At 51.5% G+C, this 12,016-nt stretch overlaps 51 non-coding genes across 51 annotated transcripts; 26 read left to right on the forward strand and 25 right to left on the reverse strand.

The window, feature by feature from the left end:
- Nucleotides 1–28: 28 nt before the first annotated feature.
- trnaa-agc (transfer RNA alanine (anticodon AGC)) lies at nucleotides 29–101 on the reverse strand. The gene has a single exon. It is a non-coding gene; the product is annotated as a tRNA-Ala (tRNA).
- Nucleotides 102–326: 225 nt separating this feature from the next.
- Nucleotides 327–413, reverse strand: trnay-gua (transfer RNA tyrosine (anticodon GUA)). The gene is given in 2 exon segments: nucleotides 327–362; nucleotides 377–413. It is a non-coding gene; the product is annotated as a tRNA-Tyr (tRNA).
- Nucleotides 414–557: 144 nt separating this feature from the next.
- Nucleotides 558–630, forward strand: trnar-acg (transfer RNA arginine (anticodon ACG)). The gene has a single exon. It is a non-coding gene; the product is annotated as a tRNA-Arg (tRNA).
- An 88-nt stretch (nucleotides 631–718) lies between these two features.
- Nucleotides 719–791, forward strand: trnam-cau (transfer RNA methionine (anticodon CAU)). The gene has a single exon. It is a non-coding gene; the product is annotated as a tRNA-Met (tRNA).
- Nucleotides 792–917: 126 nt separating this feature from the next.
- trnaa-agc (transfer RNA alanine (anticodon AGC)) lies at nucleotides 918–990 on the reverse strand. Its single transcript has one exon. It is a non-coding gene; the product is annotated as a tRNA-Ala (tRNA).
- Nucleotides 991–1,215: 225 nt separating this feature from the next.
- On the reverse strand, nucleotides 1,216–1,302 carry trnay-gua (transfer RNA tyrosine (anticodon GUA)). The gene is given in 2 exon segments: nucleotides 1,216–1,251; nucleotides 1,266–1,302. It is a non-coding gene; the product is annotated as a tRNA-Tyr (tRNA).
- Nucleotides 1,303–1,446: 144 nt separating this feature from the next.
- Nucleotides 1,447–1,519, forward strand: trnar-acg (transfer RNA arginine (anticodon ACG)). The gene has a single exon. It is a non-coding gene; the product is annotated as a tRNA-Arg (tRNA).
- Nucleotides 1,520–1,607: 88 nt separating this feature from the next.
- On the forward strand, nucleotides 1,608–1,680 carry trnam-cau (transfer RNA methionine (anticodon CAU)). The gene has a single exon. It is a non-coding gene; the product is annotated as a tRNA-Met (tRNA).
- A 422-nt stretch (nucleotides 1,681–2,102) lies between these two features.
- trnay-gua (transfer RNA tyrosine (anticodon GUA)) lies at nucleotides 2,103–2,189 on the reverse strand. Its single transcript is given in 2 exon segments — nucleotides 2,103–2,138; nucleotides 2,153–2,189. It is a non-coding gene; the product is annotated as a tRNA-Tyr (tRNA).
- A 144-nt stretch (nucleotides 2,190–2,333) lies between these two features.
- Nucleotides 2,334–2,406, forward strand: trnar-acg (transfer RNA arginine (anticodon ACG)). The gene has a single exon. It is a non-coding gene; the product is annotated as a tRNA-Arg (tRNA).
- An 88-nt stretch (nucleotides 2,407–2,494) lies between these two features.
- Nucleotides 2,495–2,567, forward strand: trnam-cau (transfer RNA methionine (anticodon CAU)). Its single transcript has one exon. It is a non-coding gene; the product is annotated as a tRNA-Met (tRNA).
- Nucleotides 2,568–2,693: 126 nt separating this feature from the next.
- On the reverse strand, nucleotides 2,694–2,766 carry trnaa-agc (transfer RNA alanine (anticodon AGC)). Its single transcript has one exon. It is a non-coding gene; the product is annotated as a tRNA-Ala (tRNA).
- Nucleotides 2,767–2,991: 225 nt separating this feature from the next.
- Nucleotides 2,992–3,078, reverse strand: trnay-gua (transfer RNA tyrosine (anticodon GUA)). The gene is given in 2 exon segments: nucleotides 2,992–3,027; nucleotides 3,042–3,078. It is a non-coding gene; the product is annotated as a tRNA-Tyr (tRNA).
- Nucleotides 3,079–3,222: 144 nt separating this feature from the next.
- Nucleotides 3,223–3,295, forward strand: trnar-acg (transfer RNA arginine (anticodon ACG)). The gene has a single exon. It is a non-coding gene; the product is annotated as a tRNA-Arg (tRNA).
- An 88-nt stretch (nucleotides 3,296–3,383) lies between these two features.
- On the forward strand, nucleotides 3,384–3,456 carry trnam-cau (transfer RNA methionine (anticodon CAU)). Its single transcript has one exon. It is a non-coding gene; the product is annotated as a tRNA-Met (tRNA).
- A 126-nt stretch (nucleotides 3,457–3,582) lies between these two features.
- On the reverse strand, nucleotides 3,583–3,655 carry trnaa-agc (transfer RNA alanine (anticodon AGC)). Its single transcript has one exon. It is a non-coding gene; the product is annotated as a tRNA-Ala (tRNA).
- Nucleotides 3,656–3,880: 225 nt separating this feature from the next.
- Nucleotides 3,881–3,967, reverse strand: trnay-gua (transfer RNA tyrosine (anticodon GUA)). The gene is given in 2 exon segments: nucleotides 3,881–3,916; nucleotides 3,931–3,967. It is a non-coding gene; the product is annotated as a tRNA-Tyr (tRNA).
- A 144-nt stretch (nucleotides 3,968–4,111) lies between these two features.
- On the forward strand, nucleotides 4,112–4,184 carry trnar-acg (transfer RNA arginine (anticodon ACG)). The gene has a single exon. It is a non-coding gene; the product is annotated as a tRNA-Arg (tRNA).
- An 88-nt stretch (nucleotides 4,185–4,272) lies between these two features.
- trnam-cau (transfer RNA methionine (anticodon CAU)) lies at nucleotides 4,273–4,345 on the forward strand. Its single transcript has one exon. It is a non-coding gene; the product is annotated as a tRNA-Met (tRNA).
- A 126-nt stretch (nucleotides 4,346–4,471) lies between these two features.
- Nucleotides 4,472–4,544, reverse strand: trnaa-agc (transfer RNA alanine (anticodon AGC)). Its single transcript has one exon. It is a non-coding gene; the product is annotated as a tRNA-Ala (tRNA).
- Nucleotides 4,545–4,769: 225 nt separating this feature from the next.
- On the reverse strand, nucleotides 4,770–4,856 carry trnay-gua (transfer RNA tyrosine (anticodon GUA)). Its single transcript is given in 2 exon segments — nucleotides 4,770–4,805; nucleotides 4,820–4,856. It is a non-coding gene; the product is annotated as a tRNA-Tyr (tRNA).
- A 144-nt stretch (nucleotides 4,857–5,000) lies between these two features.
- Nucleotides 5,001–5,073, forward strand: trnar-acg (transfer RNA arginine (anticodon ACG)). The gene has a single exon. It is a non-coding gene; the product is annotated as a tRNA-Arg (tRNA).
- An 88-nt stretch (nucleotides 5,074–5,161) lies between these two features.
- On the forward strand, nucleotides 5,162–5,234 carry trnam-cau (transfer RNA methionine (anticodon CAU)). Its single transcript has one exon. It is a non-coding gene; the product is annotated as a tRNA-Met (tRNA).
- A 118-nt stretch (nucleotides 5,235–5,352) lies between these two features.
- On the reverse strand, nucleotides 5,353–5,425 carry trnaa-agc (transfer RNA alanine (anticodon AGC)). The gene has a single exon. It is a non-coding gene; the product is annotated as a tRNA-Ala (tRNA).
- A 221-nt stretch (nucleotides 5,426–5,646) lies between these two features.
- trnay-gua (transfer RNA tyrosine (anticodon GUA)) lies at nucleotides 5,647–5,733 on the reverse strand. Its single transcript is given in 2 exon segments — nucleotides 5,647–5,682; nucleotides 5,697–5,733. It is a non-coding gene; the product is annotated as a tRNA-Tyr (tRNA).
- A 144-nt stretch (nucleotides 5,734–5,877) lies between these two features.
- On the forward strand, nucleotides 5,878–5,950 carry trnar-acg (transfer RNA arginine (anticodon ACG)). The gene has a single exon. It is a non-coding gene; the product is annotated as a tRNA-Arg (tRNA).
- Nucleotides 5,951–6,038: 88 nt separating this feature from the next.
- trnam-cau (transfer RNA methionine (anticodon CAU)) lies at nucleotides 6,039–6,111 on the forward strand. Its single transcript has one exon. It is a non-coding gene; the product is annotated as a tRNA-Met (tRNA).
- A 126-nt stretch (nucleotides 6,112–6,237) lies between these two features.
- On the reverse strand, nucleotides 6,238–6,310 carry trnaa-agc (transfer RNA alanine (anticodon AGC)). Its single transcript has one exon. It is a non-coding gene; the product is annotated as a tRNA-Ala (tRNA).
- Nucleotides 6,311–6,539: 229 nt separating this feature from the next.
- On the reverse strand, nucleotides 6,540–6,626 carry trnay-gua (transfer RNA tyrosine (anticodon GUA)). Its single transcript is given in 2 exon segments — nucleotides 6,540–6,575; nucleotides 6,590–6,626. It is a non-coding gene; the product is annotated as a tRNA-Tyr (tRNA).
- Nucleotides 6,627–6,770: 144 nt separating this feature from the next.
- trnar-acg (transfer RNA arginine (anticodon ACG)) lies at nucleotides 6,771–6,843 on the forward strand. The gene has a single exon. It is a non-coding gene; the product is annotated as a tRNA-Arg (tRNA).
- Nucleotides 6,844–6,931: 88 nt separating this feature from the next.
- Nucleotides 6,932–7,004, forward strand: trnam-cau (transfer RNA methionine (anticodon CAU)). Its single transcript has one exon. It is a non-coding gene; the product is annotated as a tRNA-Met (tRNA).
- A 118-nt stretch (nucleotides 7,005–7,122) lies between these two features.
- Nucleotides 7,123–7,195, reverse strand: trnaa-agc (transfer RNA alanine (anticodon AGC)). Its single transcript has one exon. It is a non-coding gene; the product is annotated as a tRNA-Ala (tRNA).
- Nucleotides 7,196–7,416: 221 nt separating this feature from the next.
- On the reverse strand, nucleotides 7,417–7,503 carry trnay-gua (transfer RNA tyrosine (anticodon GUA)). Its single transcript is given in 2 exon segments — nucleotides 7,417–7,452; nucleotides 7,467–7,503. It is a non-coding gene; the product is annotated as a tRNA-Tyr (tRNA).
- Nucleotides 7,504–7,647: 144 nt separating this feature from the next.
- Nucleotides 7,648–7,720, forward strand: trnar-acg (transfer RNA arginine (anticodon ACG)). Its single transcript has one exon. It is a non-coding gene; the product is annotated as a tRNA-Arg (tRNA).
- An 88-nt stretch (nucleotides 7,721–7,808) lies between these two features.
- On the forward strand, nucleotides 7,809–7,881 carry trnam-cau (transfer RNA methionine (anticodon CAU)). Its single transcript has one exon. It is a non-coding gene; the product is annotated as a tRNA-Met (tRNA).
- A 126-nt stretch (nucleotides 7,882–8,007) lies between these two features.
- Nucleotides 8,008–8,080, reverse strand: trnaa-agc (transfer RNA alanine (anticodon AGC)). Its single transcript has one exon. It is a non-coding gene; the product is annotated as a tRNA-Ala (tRNA).
- A 229-nt stretch (nucleotides 8,081–8,309) lies between these two features.
- trnay-gua (transfer RNA tyrosine (anticodon GUA)) lies at nucleotides 8,310–8,396 on the reverse strand. The gene is given in 2 exon segments: nucleotides 8,310–8,345; nucleotides 8,360–8,396. It is a non-coding gene; the product is annotated as a tRNA-Tyr (tRNA).
- A 144-nt stretch (nucleotides 8,397–8,540) lies between these two features.
- On the forward strand, nucleotides 8,541–8,613 carry trnar-acg (transfer RNA arginine (anticodon ACG)). Its single transcript has one exon. It is a non-coding gene; the product is annotated as a tRNA-Arg (tRNA).
- Nucleotides 8,614–8,701: 88 nt separating this feature from the next.
- On the forward strand, nucleotides 8,702–8,774 carry trnam-cau (transfer RNA methionine (anticodon CAU)). The gene has a single exon. It is a non-coding gene; the product is annotated as a tRNA-Met (tRNA).
- A 424-nt stretch (nucleotides 8,775–9,198) lies between these two features.
- Nucleotides 9,199–9,285, reverse strand: trnay-gua (transfer RNA tyrosine (anticodon GUA)). The gene is given in 2 exon segments: nucleotides 9,199–9,234; nucleotides 9,249–9,285. It is a non-coding gene; the product is annotated as a tRNA-Tyr (tRNA).
- A 144-nt stretch (nucleotides 9,286–9,429) lies between these two features.
- On the forward strand, nucleotides 9,430–9,502 carry trnar-acg (transfer RNA arginine (anticodon ACG)). Its single transcript has one exon. It is a non-coding gene; the product is annotated as a tRNA-Arg (tRNA).
- Nucleotides 9,503–9,590: 88 nt separating this feature from the next.
- Nucleotides 9,591–9,663, forward strand: trnam-cau (transfer RNA methionine (anticodon CAU)). Its single transcript has one exon. It is a non-coding gene; the product is annotated as a tRNA-Met (tRNA).
- A 127-nt stretch (nucleotides 9,664–9,790) lies between these two features.
- trnaa-agc (transfer RNA alanine (anticodon AGC)) lies at nucleotides 9,791–9,863 on the reverse strand. The gene has a single exon. It is a non-coding gene; the product is annotated as a tRNA-Ala (tRNA).
- A 221-nt stretch (nucleotides 9,864–10,084) lies between these two features.
- On the reverse strand, nucleotides 10,085–10,171 carry trnay-gua (transfer RNA tyrosine (anticodon GUA)). Its single transcript is given in 2 exon segments — nucleotides 10,085–10,120; nucleotides 10,135–10,171. It is a non-coding gene; the product is annotated as a tRNA-Tyr (tRNA).
- A 144-nt stretch (nucleotides 10,172–10,315) lies between these two features.
- On the forward strand, nucleotides 10,316–10,388 carry trnar-acg (transfer RNA arginine (anticodon ACG)). Its single transcript has one exon. It is a non-coding gene; the product is annotated as a tRNA-Arg (tRNA).
- Nucleotides 10,389–10,476: 88 nt separating this feature from the next.
- trnam-cau (transfer RNA methionine (anticodon CAU)) lies at nucleotides 10,477–10,549 on the forward strand. The gene has a single exon. It is a non-coding gene; the product is annotated as a tRNA-Met (tRNA).
- A 126-nt stretch (nucleotides 10,550–10,675) lies between these two features.
- trnaa-agc (transfer RNA alanine (anticodon AGC)) lies at nucleotides 10,676–10,748 on the reverse strand. The gene has a single exon. It is a non-coding gene; the product is annotated as a tRNA-Ala (tRNA).
- Nucleotides 10,749–10,972: 224 nt separating this feature from the next.
- trnay-gua (transfer RNA tyrosine (anticodon GUA)) lies at nucleotides 10,973–11,059 on the reverse strand. The gene is given in 2 exon segments: nucleotides 10,973–11,008; nucleotides 11,023–11,059. It is a non-coding gene; the product is annotated as a tRNA-Tyr (tRNA).
- Nucleotides 11,060–11,203: 144 nt separating this feature from the next.
- Nucleotides 11,204–11,276, forward strand: trnar-acg (transfer RNA arginine (anticodon ACG)). The gene has a single exon. It is a non-coding gene; the product is annotated as a tRNA-Arg (tRNA).
- An 88-nt stretch (nucleotides 11,277–11,364) lies between these two features.
- On the forward strand, nucleotides 11,365–11,437 carry trnam-cau (transfer RNA methionine (anticodon CAU)). The gene has a single exon. It is a non-coding gene; the product is annotated as a tRNA-Met (tRNA).
- A 126-nt stretch (nucleotides 11,438–11,563) lies between these two features.
- trnaa-agc (transfer RNA alanine (anticodon AGC)) lies at nucleotides 11,564–11,636 on the reverse strand. The gene has a single exon. It is a non-coding gene; the product is annotated as a tRNA-Ala (tRNA).
- Nucleotides 11,637–12,016: the final 380 nt, after the last annotated feature.

Below are 12,016 nucleotides of genomic sequence, written 5' to 3' on the forward strand. Positions count from 1 at the left end.
GATGTGAGGAAACGACTAAAAGTCTCACTGGAGAATGCGGGCATCGATCCCGCTACCTCTTGCATGCTAAGCAAGCGCTCTACCATTTGAGCTAATTCCCCATCCACTCTGACTACTCTTTGCCTTTTCTCCCTGATATACCTGAGATGTCCAGTAGGTGGCGAGCAAAACACATTTCGGGTTGGGGGCTCGGAGAGAGAGAGAGAGTATTTAGGGGAAGATGTAGTAAGGGAACAGAGTGTGGTTAGGTTAAGAGCCCTAACTTTTCCCGGCAGCTTCATTCAACCTGAGCAGAGATGGTTTAGAGCACAAAAGCACGCCTGACCTCCTTCGAGCCGGAATTGAACCAGCGACCTAAGGATAGCTAAGGTAACCACTACAGTCCTCCGCTCTACCAGCTGAGCTATCGAAGGCACGCTGAAAACACGGCCTCTAGAACTCCAAACAAAGGGTTGTGTATCGCACTGACTGCGCCAGCCACTGCCTATCATATACAATGGCCAGAGGCCCGCGCTCAGGTAACCTCTGCGCTACTCTCTGCAGAGGGCACAATGCCTGGGCCGGTGGCGCAATGGATAACGCGTCTGACTACGGATCAGAAGATTGTAGGTTCGACTCCTATCCGGCTCGTTTGCGCATCTGTTCCTTTTGACGCTTCGTGTCCCACTGCCTCCCCATTTGTTGCCTTCAAGGATAGTTGGGGAACGACTGAGGCAGTGCCTTCTTAGCGCAGTAGGTAGCGCGTCAGTCTCATAATCTGAAGGTCCTGAGTTCGATCCTCAGAGAGGGCAAGCTTGTGCTTTTTTGGAGCTGCTCAGCCTCTGAGACTCTTGCTGGGTTCTCTCAAATGCACATTAGCGCCTCCTTTCTGATCTTGTGTCTTGAGCTAGATGTGAGGAAACAAGTAAAAGTCTCACTGGAGAATGCGGGCATCGATCCCGCTACCTCTTGCATGCTAAGCAAGCGCTCTACCATTTGAGCTAATTCCCCATCCACTCTGACTACTCTTTGCCTTTTCTCCCTGATATACCTGAGATGTCCAGTAGGTGGCGAGCAAAACACATTTCGGGTTGGGGGCTCGGAGAGAGAGAGAGAGTATTTAGGGGAAGATGTAGTAAGGGAACAGAGTGTGGTTAGGTTAAGAGCCCTAACTTTTCCCGGCAGCTTCATTCAACCTGAGCAGAGATGGTTTAGAGCACAAAAGCACGTCTGACCTCCTTCGAGCCGGAATTGAACCAGCGACTTAAGGATAGCTAAGGTAACCACTACAGTCCTCCGCTCTACCAGCTGAGCTATCGAAGGCAAGCTGAAAACACGGCCTCTAGAACTCCAAACAAAGGGTTGTGTATCGCACTGACTGCGCCAGCCACTGCCTATCATATACAATGGCCAGAGGCCCGTGCTCAGGTAACCTCTGCGCTACTCTGTGCAGAGGGCACAATGCCTGGGCCGGTGGCGCAATGGATAACGCGTCTGACTACGGATCAGAAGATTGTAGGTTCGACTCCTACCCGGCTCGTTTGCGCATCTGTTCCTTTTGACGCTTCGTGTCCCACTGCCTCCCCATTTGTTGCCTTCAAGGATAGTTGGGGAACGACTGAGGCAGTGCCTTCTTAGCGCAGTAGGTAGCGCGTCAGTCTCATAATCTGAAGGTCCTGTGTTCGATCCTCAGAGAGGGCAAGCTTGTGCTTTTTTGGAGCTGCTCAGCCTCTGAGACTCTTGCTGGGTTCTCTCAAATGCACATTAGCGCCTCCTTTCTGATCTTGTGTCTTGAGCTAGATGTGAGGAAACGAGTAAAAGTCTCACTGGAGAATGCGGGCATCGATCCCGCTACCTCTTGCATGCAAATCAAGCGCTCTACCATTTGAGCTAATTCCCCATCCACTCTGACTACTCTTTGCCTTTTCTCCCTGATATACCTGAGATGTCCAGTAGGTGGCGAGCAAAACACATTTCGGGTTGGGGGCTCGGAGAGAGAGAGAGTATTTAGGGGAAGATGTAGTAAGGGAACAGAGTGTGGTTAGGTTAAGAGCCCTAACTTTTCCCGGCAGCTTCATTCAACCTGAGCAGAGATGGTTTAGAGCACAAAAGCACGTCTGACCTCCTTCGAGCCGGAATTGAACCAGCGACCTAAGGATAGCTAAGGTAACCACTACAGTCCTCCGCTCTACCAGCTGAGCTATCGAAGGCAAGCTGAAAACACGGCCTCTAGAACTCCAAACAAAGGGTTGTGTATCGCACTGACTGCGCCAGCCACTGCCTATCATATACAATGGCCAGAGGCCCGTGCTCAGGTAACCTCTGCGCTACTCTCTGCAGAGGGCACAATGCCTGGGCCGGTGGCGCAATGGATAACGCGTCTGACTACGGATCAGAAGATTGTAGGTTCGACTTCTACCCGGCTCGTTTGCGCATCTGTTCCTTTTGACGCTTCGTGTCCCACTGCCTCCCCATTTGTTGCCTTCAAGGATAGTTGGGGAACGACTGAGGCAGTGCCTTCTTAGCGCAGTAGGTAGCGCGTCAGTCTCATAATCTGAAGGTCCTGAGTTCGATCCTCAGAGAGGGCAAGCTTGTGCTTTTTTGGAGCTGCTCAGCCTCTGAGACTCTTGCTGGGTTCTCTCAAATGCACATTAGCGCCTCCTTTCTGATCTTGTGTCTTGAGCTAGATGTGAGGAAACGAGTAAAAGTCTCACTGGAGAATGCGGGCATCGATCCCGCTACCTCTTGCATGCTAAGCAAGCGCTCTACCATTTGAGCTAATTCCCCATCCACTCTGACTACTCTTTGCCTTTTCTCCCTGATATACCTGAGATGTCCAGTAGGTGGCGAGCAAAACACATTTCGGGTTGGGGGCTCGGAGAGAGAGAGAGAGTATTTAGGGGAAGATGTAGTAAAGGAACAGAGTGTGGTTAGGTTAAGAGCCCTAACTTTTCCCGGCAGCTTCATTCAACCTGAGCAGAGATGGTTTAGAGCACAAAAGCACGCCTGACCTCCTTCGAGCCGGAATTGAACCAGCGACCTAAGGATAGCTAAGGTAACCACTACAGTCCTCCGCTCTACCAGCTGAGCTATCGAAGGCAAGCTGAAAACACGGCCTCTAGAACTCCAAACAAAGGGTTGTGTATCGCACTGACTGCGCCAGCCACTGCCTATCATATACAATGGCCAGAGGCCCGTGCTCAGGTAACCTCTGCGCTACTCTGTGCAGAGGGCACAATGCCTGGGCCGGTGGCGCAATGGATAACGCGTCTGACTACGGATCAGAAGATTGTAGGTTCGACTCCTACCCGGCTCGTTTGCGCATCTGTTCCTTTTGACGCTTCGTGTCCCACTGCCTCCCCATTTGTTGCCTTCAAGGATAGTTGGGGAACGACTGAGGCAGTGCCTTCTTAGCGCAGTAGGTAGCGCGTCAGTCTCATAATCTGAAGGTCCTGAGTTCGATCCTCAGAGAGGGCAAGCTTGTGCTTTTTTGGAGCTGCTCAGCCTCTGAGACTCTTGCTGGGTTCTCTCAAATGCACATTAGCGCCTCCTTTCTGATCTTGTGTCTTGAGCTAGATGTGAGGAAACGACTAAAAGTCTCACTGGAGAATGCGGGCATCGATCCCGCTACCTCTTGCATGCTAAGCAAGCGCTCTACCATTTGAGCTAATTCCCCATCCACTCTGACTACTCTTTGCCTTTTCTCCCTGATATACCTGAGATGTCCAGTAGGTGGCGAGCAAAACACATTTCGGGTTGGGGGCTCGGAGAGAGAGAGAGAGTATTTAGGGGAAGATGTAGTAAGGGAACAGAGTGTGGTTAGGTTAAGAGCCCTAACTTTTCCCGGCAGCTTCATTCAACCTGAGCAGAGATGGTTTAGAGCACAAAAGCACGCCTGACCTCCTTCGAGCCGGAATTGAACCAGCGACCTAAGGATAGCTAAGGTAACCACTACAGTCCTCCGCTCTACCAGCTGAGCTATCGAAGGCAAGCTGAAAACACGGCCTCTAGAACTCCAAACAAAGGGTTGTGTATCGCACTGACTGCGCCAGCCACTGCCTATCATATACAATGGCCAGAGGCCCGTGCTCAGGTAACCTCTGCGCTACTCTCTGCAGAGGGCACAATGCCTGGGCCGGTGGCGCAATGGATAACGCGTCTGACTACGGATCAGAAGATTGTAGGTTCGACTCCTACCCGGCTCGTTTGCGCATCTGTTCCTTTTGACGCTTCGTGTCCCACTGCCTCCCCATTTGTTGCCTTCAAGGATAGTTGGGGAACGACTGAGGCAGTGCCTTCTTAGCGCAGTAGGTAGCGCGTCAGTCTCATAATCTGAAGGTCCTGAGTTCGATCCTCAGAGAGGGCAAGCTTGTGCTTTTTTGGAGCTGCTCAGCCTCTGAGACTCTTGCTGGGTTCTCTCAAATGCACATTAGCGCCTCCTTTCTGATCTTGTGTCTTGAGCTAGATGTGAGGAAACGACTAAAAGTCTCACTGGAGAATGCGGGCATCGATCCCGCTACCTCTTGCATGCTAAGCAAGCGCTCTACCATTTGAGCTAATTCCCCATCCACTCTGACTACTCTTTGCCTTTTCTCCCTGATATACCTGAGATGTCCAGTAGGTGGCGAGCAAAACACATTTCGGGTTGGGGGCTCGGAGAGAGAGAGAGAGTATTTAGGGGAAGATGTAGTAAGGGAACAGAGTGTGGTTAGGTTAAGAGCCCTAACTTTTCCCGGCAGCTTCATTCAACCTGAGCAGAGATGGTTTAGAGCACAAAAGCACGCCTGACCTCCTTCGAGCCGGAATTGAACCAGCGACGTAAGGATAGCTAAGGTAACCACTACAGTCCTCCGCTCTACCAGCTGAGCTATCGAAGGCAAGCTGAAAACACGGCCTCTAGAACTCCAAACAAAGGGTTGTGTATCGCACTGACTGCGCCAGCCACTGCCTATCATATACAATGGCCAGAGGCCCGTGCTCAGGTAACCTCTGCGCTACTCTGTGCAGAGGGCACAATACCTGGGCCGGTGGCGCAATGGATAACGCGTCTGACTACGGATCAGAAGATTGTAGGTTCGACTCCTACCCGGCTCGTTTGCGCATCTGTTCCTTTTGACGCTTCGTGTCCCACTGCCTCCCCATTTGTTGCCTTCAAGGATAGTTGGGGAACAACTGAGGCAGTGCCTTCTTAGCGCAGTAGGTAGCGCGTCAGTCTCATAATCTGAAGGTCCTGAGTTCGATCCTCAGAGAGGGCAAGCTTGTGCTTTTTTGGAGCTTCTGAGACTCTTGCTGGGTTCTCTCAAATGCACATTAGCGCCTCCTTTCTGATCTTGTGTCTTGAGCTAGATGTGAGGAAACGAGTAAAAGTCTCACTGGAGAATGCGGGCATCGATCCCGCTACCTCTTGCATGCTAAGCAAGCGCTCTACCATTTGAGCTAATTCCCCATCCACTCTGACTACTCTTTGCCTTTTCTCCCTGATATACCTGAGATGTCCAGTAGGTGGCGAGCAAAACACATTTCGGGTTGGCGGCTCGGAGAGAGAGAGTATTTAGGGGAAGATGTAGTAAGGGAACAGAGTGTGGTTAGGTTAAGAGCCCTAACTTTTCCCGGCAGCTTCATTCAACCTGAGCAGAGATGGTTTAGAGCACAAAAGCACGCCTGACCTCCTTCGAGCCGGAATTGAACCAGCGACCTAAGGATAGCTAAGGTAACCACTACAGTCCTCCGCTCTACCAGCTGAGCTATCGAAGGCAAGCTGAAAACACGGCCTCTAGAACTCCAAACAAAGGGTTGTGTATCGCACTGACTGCGCCAGCCACTGCCTATCATATACAATGGCCAGAGGCCCGTGCTCAGGTAACCTCTGCGCTACTCTCTGCAGAGGGCACAATGCCTGGGCCGGTGGCGCAATGGATAACGCGTCTGACTACGGATCAGAAGATTGTAGGTTCGACTCCTACCCGGCTCGTTTGCGCATCTGTTCCTTTTGACGCTTCGTGTCCCACTGCCTCCCCATTTGTTGCCTTCAAGGATAGTTGGGGAACGACTGAGGCAGTGCCTTCTTAGCGCAGTAGGTAGCGCGTCAGTCTCATAATCTGAAGGTCCTGAGTTCGATCCTCAGAGAGGGCAAGCTTGTGCTTTTTTGGAGCTGCTCAGCCTCTGAGACTCTTGCTGGGTTCTCTCAAATGCACATTAGCGCCTCCTTTCTGATCTTGTGTCTTGAGCTAGATGTGAGGAAACGAGTAAAAGTCTCACTGGAGAATGCGGGCATCGATCCCGCTACCTCTTGCATGCTAAGCAAGCGCTCTACCATTTGAGCTAATTCCCCATCCACTCTGACTACTCTTTGCCTTTTCTCCCTGATATACCTGAGATGTCCAGTAGGTGGCGAGCAAAACACATTTCGGGTTGGGGGCTCGGAGAGAGAGAGAGAGAGTGTATTTAGGGGAAGATGTAGTAAGGGAACAGAGTGTGGTTAGGTTAAGAGCCCTAACTTTTCCCGGCAGCTTCATTCAACCTGAGCAGAGATGGTTTAGAGCACAAAAGCACTCCTGACCTCCTTCGAGCCGGAATTGAACCAGCGACCTAAGGATAGCTAAGGTAACCACTACAGTCCTCCGCTCTACCAGCTGAGCTATCGAAGGCAAGCTGAAAACACGGCCTCTAGAACTCCAAACAAAGGGTTGTGTATCGCACTGACTGCGCCAGCCACTGCCTATCATATACAATGGCCAGAGGCCCGTGCTCAGGTAACCTCTGCGCTACTCTCTGCAGAGGGCACAATGCCTGGGCCGGTGGCGCAATGGATAACGCGTCTGACTACGGATCAGAAGATTGTAGGTTCGACTCCTACCCGGCTCGTTTGCGCATCTGTTCCTTTTGACGCTTCGTGTCCCACTGCCTCCCCATTTGTTGCCTTCAAGGATAGTTGGGGAACGACTGAGGCAGTGCCTTCTTAGCGCAGTAGGTAGCGCGTCAGTCTCATAATCTGAAGGTCCTGAGTTCGATCCTCAGAGAGGGCAAGCTTGTGCTTTTTTGGAGCTTCTGAGACTCTTGCTGGGTTCTCTCAAATGCACATTAGCGCCTCCTTTCTGATCTTGTGTCTTGAGCTAGATGTGAGGAAACGAGTAAAAGTCTCACTGGAGAATGCGGGCATCGATCCCGCTACCTCTTGCATGCTAAGCAAGCGCTCTACCATTTGAGCTAATTCCCCATCCACTCTGACTACTCTTTGCCTTTTCTCCCTGATATACCTGAGATGTCCAGTAGGTGGCGAGCAAAACACATTTCGGGTTGGCGGCTCGGAGAGAGAGAGTATTTAGGGGAAGATGTAGTAAGGGAACAGAGTGTGGTTAGGTTAAGAGCCCTAACTTTTCCCGGCAGCTTCATTCAACCTGAGCAGAGATGGTTTAGAGCACAAAAGCACGCCTGACCTCCTTCGAGCCGGAATTGAACCAGCGACCTAAGGATAGCTAAGGTAACCACTACAGTCCTCCGCTCTACCAGCTGAGCTATCGAAGGCAAGCTGAAAACACGGCCTCTAGAACTCCAAACAAAGGGTTGTGTATCGCACTGACTGCGCCAGCCACTGCCTATCATATACAATGGCCAGAGGCCCGTGCTCAGGTAACCTCTGCGCTACTCTCTGCAGAGGGCACAATGCCTGGGCCGGTGGCGCAATGGATAACGCGTCTGACTACGGATCAGAAGATTGTAGGTTCGACTCCTACCCGGCTCGTTTGCGCATCTGTTCCTTTTGACGCTTCGTGTCCCACTGCCTCCCCATTTGTTGCCTTCAAGGATAGTTGGGGAACGACTGAGGCAGTGCCTTCTTAGCGCAGTAGGTAGCGCGTCAGTCTCATAATCTGAAGGTCCTGAGTTCGATCCTCAGAGAGGGCAAGCTTGTGCTTTTTTGGAGCTGCTCAGCCTCTGAGACTCTTGCTGGGTTCTCTCAAATGCACATTAGCGCCTCCTTTCTGATCTTGTGTCTTGAGCTAGATGTGAGGAAACGAGTAAAAGTCTCACTGGAGAATGCGGGCATCGATCCCACTACCTCTTGCATGCTAAGCAAGCGCTCTACCATTTGAGCTAATTCCCCATCCACTCTGACTACTCTTTGCCTTTTCTCCCTGATATACCTGAGATGTCCAGTAGGTGGCGAGCAAAACACATTTCGGGTTGGGGGCTCGGAGAGAGAGAGAGAGAGTGTATTTAGGGGAAGATGTAGTAAGGGAACAGAGTGTGGTTAGGTTAAGAGCCCTAACTTTTCCCGGCAGCTTCATTCAACCTGAGCAGAGATGGTTTAGAGCACAAAAGCACGCCTGACCTCCTTCGAGCCGGAATTGAACCAGCGACCTAAGGATAGCTAAGGTAACCACTACAGTCCTCCGCTCTACCAGCTGAGCTATCGAAGGCAAGCTGAAAACACGGCCTCTAGAACTCCAAACAAAGGGTTGTGTATCGCACTGACTGCGCCAGCCACTGCCTATCATATACAATGGCCAGAGGCCCGTGCTCAGGTAACCTCTGCGCTACTCTCTGCAGAGGGCACAATGCCTGGGCCGGTGGCGCAATGGATAACGCGTCTGACTACGGATCAGAAGATTGTAGGTTCGACTCCTACCCGGCTCGTTTGCGCATCTGTTCCTTTTGACGCTTCGTGTCCCACTGCCTCCCCATTTGTTGCCTTCAAGGATAGTTGGGGAACGACTGAGGCAGTGCCTTCTTAGCGCAGTAGGTAGCGCGTCAGTCTCATAATCTGAAGGTCCTGAGTTCGATCCTCAGAGAGGGCAAGCTTGTGCTTTTTTGGAGCTGCTCAGCCTCTGAGACTCTTGCTGGGTTCTCTCAAATGCACATTAGCGCCTCCTTTCTGATCTTGTGTCTTGAGCTAGATGTGAGGAAACGACTAAAAGTCTCACTGGAGAATGCGGGCATCGATCCTGCTACCTCTTGCATGCTAAGCAAGCGCTCTACCATTTGAGCTAATTCCCCATCCACTCTGACTACTCTTTGCCTTTTCTCCCTGATATACCTGAGATGTCCAGTAGGTGGCGAGCAAAACACATTTCGGGTTGGGGGCTCGGAGAGAGAGAGAGTGTATTTAGGGGAAGATGTAGTAAGGGAACAGAGTGTGGTTAGGTTAAGAGCCCTAACTTTTCCCGGCAGCTTCATTCAACCTGAGCAGAGATGGTTTAGAGCACAAAAGCACGCCTGACCTCCTTCGAGCCGGAATTGAACCAGCGACCTAAGGATAGCTAAGGTAACCACTACAGTCCTCCGCTCTACCAGCTGAGCTATCGAAGGCAAGCTGAAAACACGGCCTCTAGAACTCCAAACAAAGGGTTGTGTATCGCACTGACTGCGCCAGCCACTGCCTATCATATACAATGGCCAGAGGCCCGTGCTCAGGTAACCTCTGCGCTACTCTCTGCAGAGGGCATAATGCCTGGGCCGGTGGCGCAATGGATAACGCGTCTGACTACGGATCAGAAGATTGTAGGTTCGACTCCTACCCGGCTCGTTTGCGCATCTGTTCCTTTTGACGCTTCGTGTCCCACTGCCTCCCCATTTGTTGCCTTCAAGGATAGTTGGGGAACGACTGAGGCAGTGCCTTCTTAGCGCAGTAGGTAGCGCGTCAGTCTCATAATCTGAAGGTCCTGAGTTCGATCCTCAGAGAGGGCAAGCTTGTGCTTTTTTTGGAGCTGCTCAGCCTCTGAGACTCTTGCTGGGTTCTCTCAAATGCACATTAGCGCCTCCTTTCTGATCTTGTGTCTTGAGCTAGATGTGAGGAAACGACTAAAAGTCTCACTGGAGAATGCGGGCATCGATCCCGCTACCTCTTGCATGCTAAGCAAGCGCTCTACCATTTGAGCTAATTCCCCATCCACTCTGACTACTCTTTGCCTTTTCTCCCTGATATACCTGAGATGTCCAGTAGGTGGCGAGCAAAACACATTTCGGGTTGGGGGCTCGGAGAGAGAGAGTATTTAGGGGAAGATGTAGTAAGGGAACAGAGTGTGGTTAGGTTAAGAGCCCTAACTTTTCCCGGCAGCTTCATTCAACCTGAGCAGAGATGGTTTAGAGCACAAAAGCACGCCTGACCTCCTTCGAGCCGGAATTGAACCAGCGACCTAAGGATAGCTAAGGTAACCACTACAGTCCTCCGCTCTACCAGCTGAGCTATCGAAGGCAAGCTGAATACATGGCCTCTAGAACTCCAAACAAAGGGTTGTGTATCGCACTGACTGCGCCAGCCACTGCCTATCATATACAATGGCCAGAGGCCCGTGCTCAGGTAATCTCTGCGCTACTCTCTGCAGAGGGCACAATGCCTGGGCCGGTGGCGCAATGGATAACGCGTCTGACTACGGATCAGAAGATTGTAGGTTCGACTCCTACCCGGCTCGTTTGCGCATCTGTTCCTTTTGACGCTTCGTGTCCCACTGCCTCCCCATTTGTTGCCTTCAAGGATAGTTGGGGAACGACTGAGGCAGTGCCTTCTTAGCGCAGTAGGTAGCGCGTCAGTCTCATAATCTGAAGGTCCTGAGTTCAATCCTCAGAGAGGGCAAGCTTGTGCTTTTTTGGAGCTGCTCAGCCTCTGAGACTCTTGCTGGGTTCTCTCAAATGCACATTAGCGCCTCCTTTCTGATCTTGTGTCTTGAGCTAGATGTGAGGAAACGACTAAAAGTCTCACTGGAGAATGCGGGCATCGATCCCGCTACCTCTTGCATGCTAAGCAAGCGCTCTACCATTTGAGCTAATTCCCCATCCACTCTGACTACTCTTTGCCTTTTCTCCCTGATATACCTGAGATGTCCAGTAGGTGGCGAGCAAAACACATTTCGGGTTGGGGCTCGGAGAGAGAGAGAGAGTATTTAGGGGAAGATGTAGTAAGGGAACAGAGTGTGGTTAGGTTAAGAGCCCTAACTTTTCCCGGCAGCTTCATTCAACCTGAGCAGAGATGGTTTAGAGCACAAAAGCACGCCTGACCTCCTTCGAGCCGGAATTGAACCAGCGACCTAAGGATAGCTAAGGTAACCACTACAGTCCTCCGCTCTACCAGCTGAGCTATCGAAGGCAAGCTGAAAACACGGCCTCTAGAACTCCAAACAAAGGGTTGTGTATCGCACTGACTGCGCCAGCCACTGCCTATCATATACAATGGCCAGAGGCCCGTGCTCAGGTAACCTCTGCGCTACTCTCTGCAGAGGGCACAATGCCTGGGCCGGTGGCGCAATGGATAACGCGTCTGACTACGGATCAGAAGATTGTAGGTTCGACTCCTACCCGGCTCGTTTGCGCATCTGTTCCTTTTGACGCTTCGTGTCCCACTGCCTCCCCATTTGTTGCCTTCAAGGATAGTTGGGGAACGACTGAGGCAGTGCCTTCTTAGCGCCGTAGGTAGCGCGTCAGTCTCATAATCTGAAGGTCCTGAGTTCGATCCTCAGAGAGGGCAAGCTTGTGCTTTTTTGGAGCTGCTCAGCCTCTGAGACTCTTGCTGGGTTCTCTCAAATGCACATTAGCGCCTCCTTTCTGATCTTGTGTCTTGAGCTAGATGTGAGGAAACGAGTAAAAGTCTCACTGGAGAATGCGGGCATCGATCCCGCTACCTCTTGCATGCTAAGCAAGCACTCTACCATTTGAGCTAATTCCCCATCCACTCTGACTACTCTTTGCCTTTTCTCCCTGATATACCTGAGATGTCCAGTAGGTGGCGAGCAAAACACATTTCGGGTTGGGGGCTCGGAGAGAGAGAGAGAGTATTTAGGGGAAGATGTAGTAAGGGAACAGAGTGTGGTTAGGTTAAGAGCCCTAACTTTTCCCGGCAGCTTCATTCAACCTGAGCAGAGATGGTTTAGAGCACAAAAGCACGCCTGACCTCCTTCGAGCCGGAATTGAACCAGCGACCTAAGGATAGCTAAGGTAACCACTACAGTCCTCCGCTCTACCAGCTGAGCTATCGAAGGCAAGCTGAAACACGGCCTCTAGAACTCCAAACAAAGGGTTGTGTATCGCACTGACTGCGCCAGCCACT

Source organism: Erpetoichthys calabaricus, chromosome 6, assembly GCF_900747795.2.
Source record: "Erpetoichthys calabaricus chromosome 6, fErpCal1.3, whole genome shotgun sequence".
Taxonomy (NCBI): domain Eukaryota; kingdom Metazoa; phylum Chordata; class Cladistia; order Polypteriformes; family Polypteridae; genus Erpetoichthys; species Erpetoichthys calabaricus.